This window comes from Ovis canadensis, chromosome 12 (genome assembly GCF_042477335.2).
Source record: "Ovis canadensis isolate MfBH-ARS-UI-01 breed Bighorn chromosome 12, ARS-UI_OviCan_v2, whole genome shotgun sequence".
Lineage (NCBI taxonomy): Eukaryota > Metazoa > Chordata > Mammalia > Artiodactyla > Bovidae > Ovis > Ovis canadensis.
In genome coordinates, this window is record NC_091256.1 from 37,441,380 (window position 1) to 37,447,563 (window position 6,184).

Consider the following 6,184-nt stretch of genomic DNA (forward strand, 5'->3'; position numbering starts at 1 on the left):
CCAAATAAGTAAATGAATAATTTTTTTTAAGTACACTTCTGTATAAAGATAGTGGATTGAACACATGCCTCTACCATTTCACCCTTCCTTAAACCCCATTAAAACTACAGGAAAGGATTTTGTTTTTTAATTTGCTATTTTTAGGGTTTAGTCCCTTTTCAGCCCTGTTGAATGGTCTGGCTGTTCATTTCCAGTGAAATCTGGGGTTTTGTGTTTTTATTAAGACAATTTTTTAGAGCAGTTTTCAGTTCACAGTAAAATTGAGGGAAAGGTAAGAAAAAATGTTTTGCATATAATCTCTGCCCCCAAAAGGATTTTTTTTTTTAATGAAAAAGACATAATCTAGAAGCTGTGAGTCAGCGGAATACGTGGGAGGTAACTCAGCTGTCTTGAGGTGGGGTGTCACACTGCGCCGCTGGCCCAGGTCTCCTCCTTTTCGATGACCACTGTCCAGAAGACACCTGGTGGCAGCTTCTCCTTGTGCCTGGTGGCTCCGGACAGAGCTGGAGTGTCCACCTGGCGCTTCCCCCCGTGCTCCCAAAACCAGGAACACTCAGGGCAGAAGTAACGCCATGTTTCACCTCCATTCTTTTCTACCCATGGACTGGTACAGCAAGGCCTCCACTTCTGGGCTTCCCACTCCCCGGACCCTTGCCTCCCCAAGACGGAAAAGGCAGCTCTTCTGCTCCTGACACGGAGTGGAGGAGAGGACCAGAGTGTGAGGCCTGCACCGTCCTTCCTGTCCCACATCACACCCTACGCCCCTCTCCTCCACGCGTGCCCTCCCCCGACTGCACCGTAACACTTGGAAAACAAGGCCATGCAGTATCCCCTCCCCCATCATCCCAGAGGGCATGCCCAGATCCACCCCACAGGTTGCTATCCCCACAGGCTGTATCTTTTTAGATCTCCCATAGGTGTGAGGAAATAGAAAAATAGATCGTGTCTAACTTGTTTCCATTTAAAATAATTATATTTGGTAAATTAAATGTAAATGAGTCCCCAGTCACACAATATTTTTTAATGTAATAGAATTTACTTCAAAATGTTTTAAATTTTCATTTCAAATGGAGCTATTGGAAACTGAATTCTTCAGCAATATGGCATCTTGTTATTTTCATCAGGTTGGGAAAAATGAATGAAAGTCAGACAGTGGAAGCAGTTGTGAGAATTACTATAACAAAAGAAGTTACTGTATTTTCTCCACTAAGTGCCTTCCAATGTCAAGAAGGTAGAGGAATAAAATGTATTTTTAAAAGGTAAAATTTTCTGAATGGGATTTTTGCTTTTAAGAATGAAAAGAGCTGACATTGATGGAATGTCTGCTCTGGGCCCAAGCCTAAATCCATAGCTGAACATACATTAACTCAAGAACATATATTAACCCTCACAGCAACTCAGGTCAGTCAGAACCACTGTGGTTCCATTTTACAGATGAAGATACTGAGGTTTGATGAGGTTAAGTAATGAGGACTAAGTATTTCCTGACATATCAGTAAACATTACATCCGCCTGGATGGTGAGCCTTGAGGAAACAGGATGGAGACAAACAGACTGCCGGCTCCCAAGTCTGCGTAGGAATCTCAGCTGCTGCAACCACTCCCGATGGTGCACCTGAGGTGACTCAGGATAAGAAAACACACGATCCTGGCCCCATATAGCTGAGGTCCATCACAAAAGAATGATTTCAGCAAGCCCAGACTCTTGCACTTTTCATACATAGTAAAGAGCTAAATTCCTTGAGATATCTGTGGGGTTTTTTTTTCAGTTAACAATAACCTTTTGATTCCTTTTCATTCCAATCCTAAAGAAAGGCAATGCCAAAGAATGCTCAAACTACCTCACAATTGCACACTCATCTCACGTGCTAGCAAAGTAATGCTCAAAGTTCTCCAAGCCAGGCTTCAACAGTGCATGAACTGAGAACTTCCAGATGTTCAAGCTGGGTTTAGAAAAGGCAGAGGAACCAGAGATCAAATTGCCAACATCCGCTGGATCATCGAAAAAGTGAGAGAGCTCCAGAAAACCATCTATTTCTGCTTTATTGACTATGCCAAAGCCTTTGACTATGTGGATCACAATAAACTGTGGAAAATTCTGAGATGGGAATACCAGACCACCTGACCTGCCTCCTGAGAAATCTGTATGCAGGTCAAGAAGCAGCGTTTAGAACTGGACATGAAACAACAGACTGGTTCCAAATAGGGAAAGGAGTACATCAAGGCTGTATATTGTCACCCTGCTTATTTAACTTATATGCAGAGTACATCATGAGAAATGATGGACTGGATGAAGCATAAGCTAGAATCAAGATTGCCGGGAGAAATATCAATAACCTCAGATATGCAGATGACACCACCCTTAAGGCAGAAAGTGAAGAACTAAAGAGTCTCTTGATGAAAGTGAAAGAGGAGAGTGAAAAAGTTGGCTTAAGGCTCAACATTCAAAAAACTAAGATCATGGCATCTGGTCCCATAACTTCAATGCACATAGATGGGGAAACAGTGGAAACTGTGAGAGACTTTATTTCTGGGGGCTCCAATATCACTGCAGATGGTGACTGCAGCCATGAAATTAAAAGATGCTTGCTTCTTGGATGAAAAGCTGTGACCGACCTAAACAGCATATTAAAAAGCAGAGACATTACTTTGCCAACAAAGGTCCATCTAGTCAGAGCTTTGGTTTTTTCCAGTAGTCATGTATGGATGTGAGAGTTGGACTATAGAGAAGGCTGAGCGCCGAAGAATTGATGCTTTTGAACTGTGGTGTTGGAGAAGACTCTTGAGAGTCCCTTGGACTGCAAGGAGATCCAACCAATCCATCCCAGAGGAAATCAGCCCTGAATATTCATTGGAAGGATTGATGCTGAAGCTGAAACTCCCAATACTTTGGCCACTTTATGGGAAGAACTGACTCGTTTGAAAAGACCCTGATGCTGGGAATGATTGAAGGTGGGCAGAGAAGGGGACAACAGAGGATGAGATGGCTAGATGGCATCACCAACTCAATGGACATGAGTTTGAGCTGGTGATAAACAGGGAAGCCTGATGTAGTGCAATCCATGGAGTCACAAAGAGTCAGACATGACTGAGCAACTGAACTGAACTGAACTGAACCTTTTGACGTTCAGACTACCTGCCTTTTGAGCAAAAAACTCTGATATAACCTGCCCGCTCTACCCCCCTGTCCCCCAACCCCCACCCCAGCCTCCTCAGAGCAATCTCTCAGAGTTATTTGAGATGCTATCTCCCAGGCTTGGAGTCCTAAGAATGTTCACCAAATAAAACATAGCTCTTAACTTTTATACTGTACATTTTTTTTTTCAGTTGATAGTAATTCATGGCTATGAAATGGGGATTCTGAGTTTGTCTGACTCAGATCCTGAGTTTTTAGTCAACACATATCCTGACTTTATTCTGGAATCTTTTCTAAACTTTCTCTATTTATGCTGCTTCTAATACTTAATTTTTTCAGGCTTAAGAAAGTGAAACTTCTGCCCAGAGAAAGAATGTTCTACCCATTTGGATGCTCACTTATTTCTTGATCCAGAGTGCAAATTCCAGAAACATTCTCTCTGCCAAAGTGAGTCAGAGCGTGATGTGCTGATGCTGCTGGATGGTTTTAGGATTGAAGGATTATTGGCAACCCAGCCTTCAGCCATGCTTCTCTGAGATGCACATTCTAACAGTTTTGTTTGACCAGTGGGGCGGTTGAAAAGAGCTTACTGAACCTCAGTTAGGCTGGTCCCCTGGACTTTGTCCACTAGCTTACAGCACTTGCATTGTGTGTCTGGGGTCAATCAGCCCCCATCTCCACCCATCAGAACATCCCTCCTCATCCTTCCTGGACACACAGCACCCTTCCAAACTATCTGTGCTCCATAGTTACCAAATGGGATCCCAACTGTCTCCCCTACTCCGACTCTTTTAACGTACCCTACCCACCCCATACACCCTGCTGTTGGTGTGACCATCTCAGCTTAAGAACCCACACCATGCACTTTGACCCTCCTCATCAGCAGAAACCCCTAAATTCACATCATTTGCTTACTCTGTGTTTCCCATCTGCCTTCGTGGTGACCTAGTTCTTAGACCATCCGTTCAGCTCAGACCTTGGCTGCATCAGACTCTGCTTCCAGCATCGGCTCATTGGCTCCCCTTGCCCACTTCCCTGAAGGATCAGTGACCCCTATCCCACCCCCACCCCCTCACCCCCGAAGCTGTGCAGCCCTCCCCCACCCTCAGTGGGAAACAGACAAGAAATCCCATTAGGGAGGGAGGGGGGGAGAGTAAGACGTAAAGTGCTAGACATGTCGTAATTGTCACTTCATCCTCACAACTACCTGTAATTGATTTATCCCCCACTTTACTCCAGAAATGGGTTAAGAAGCCTTGTGAGACTACATAAAAGGCCAACTAGCATGAATTAAAAGCAGAAGCAGAAGAAAAAAGTAACAGGGCACATAAACCAAGATTAAAGTGCCAAATATGTCCATAAATTCTGTGCTCTGCATGGGCCATAGCTTTGCCTCGAATACCCACTGCAGCCAGGAGGACCCGAGCAATAGCTGAGGCAGGTGCCCTGTTCAGTTAAGGGTGAGGAAACTGACCAGAAGGTTGAGTGACTCAGCCAAGGTCACACAACCATGTGATTTAAATCTAGGCCCACATGAACAGAAGATGCTTCCTTGAGTCTGTAAGACCCTCCCCTGAACTCCCTTCTGAACAAAAAGCATCCATCAGCCTCCCTCCAGCCACAGTAGTGTCACCTGGACAATCAGAGAAGAGGCCACCTGGCTGCATGGGGCTTGTCCCTGGGCACCATGGCACTGAGGGAAAGGACCTCCAACAGTTGCTCTGTCCTGGGGGAAACGTAGAAGCAATCAAGCTGCAGCCCTGGGCAGAGGCCAGGGAGCCAGTGGAGGCAACCCGGCAGGACAGCCCTGTTTCACTTCTGTGAAACAGGCCTGCTCCCCTGTTTCACCCTGAAGGCAGCATACAACTAATAGGCTTGTCATCTGGGGAGATAACATTAGCCTCGTCATTACCATTTTACTAAATAAGTCATTTTCAATTAATTACATTGCACTCTGGAAAGCATTAGCTCTGGTTGACTTTTCCATTCCTGCTGATTATGGCGTTGGCAGAATTCATTAGTCCTGTAGATAAGCCAGGGTTTGTGGGCGTGGTAGGCAGAGACAAGCTCACGTGGACCAGTGCCAGGAGCCCCAGAGCCTCAGGAAAGCTCTAGTCTGTGGCTAGCAACGTGGCCTTGGGTCCGCCCATGGGTCCTCCAGGGCCACAGCCATTAGTCCTGAGAGCAGCATCCATCCAGAAAAGACCTCCTCCCTGGTTGCTTTGCCTTTTGGCCTTCCCTTTGATTCCAGGAGAAAAATCTGTGGATTGACTTGTTGATTGCTTTCCTCTCAATTTGAGAGCCTCCAAGAGCAGCTGGGCTTCCCTGGTGACTCAGATGGTAAAGAATCTGCCAGCAATGCTGGAGACCTGGGTTTGATCGCTGAGTCGGGAAGACCTGCTGGAGAAGGGAATGGCAACCCACTCCAGTATTCTTGCCTGGAAAATCCCATAGACAGAGGAGTCTGGCAGGCTATAGTCCAAAGGGTTGCAGAGTGAGACATGACTGAAGTGACTTAGCACCCACTCATGTCCCTCGTTTTAGTTAAGTGTCTTCAAGGAAAACCATGCAGTCCATGGGGTCACAAAGAGTCAGACATCACTGAGCGACTAACACACAAGAGCAGCTAGAGACTGTGCCCCGAGGGGAGGGAAGCCTGGACCCTGTGCTGAGGAGCAAGCTAGGGAGGACCAGTCTGGAAACACCGGGTGCTGTGCAGTAGACGTGTGTGAACAGTCACGGGCTGGAGTTCCTCCTTGACCACTGTGGATGAGTGTTCATGTCCCTCCAACATTCATGTGAAACCCACCCCTCAGTGTGATGGTGTTTGGAGGTGGGGCCTGGGGCCTCTGGCAACGATTAGGTCATGAGTGTGCAGCCCTCATGAATGGGATTAGTGCCCTCATAAAAGGGACCCCAGGGAGCCTCCTAACCCTCTTTCCATCATGTGAAGACACAATAAGATGATGGCAGTCTGCAGCTTGGAAGAGGGCCCTCCTCAGAACCACCTGGGCTGACACTCTGGTCTTGGGCTCCAGCTCCCAAAACT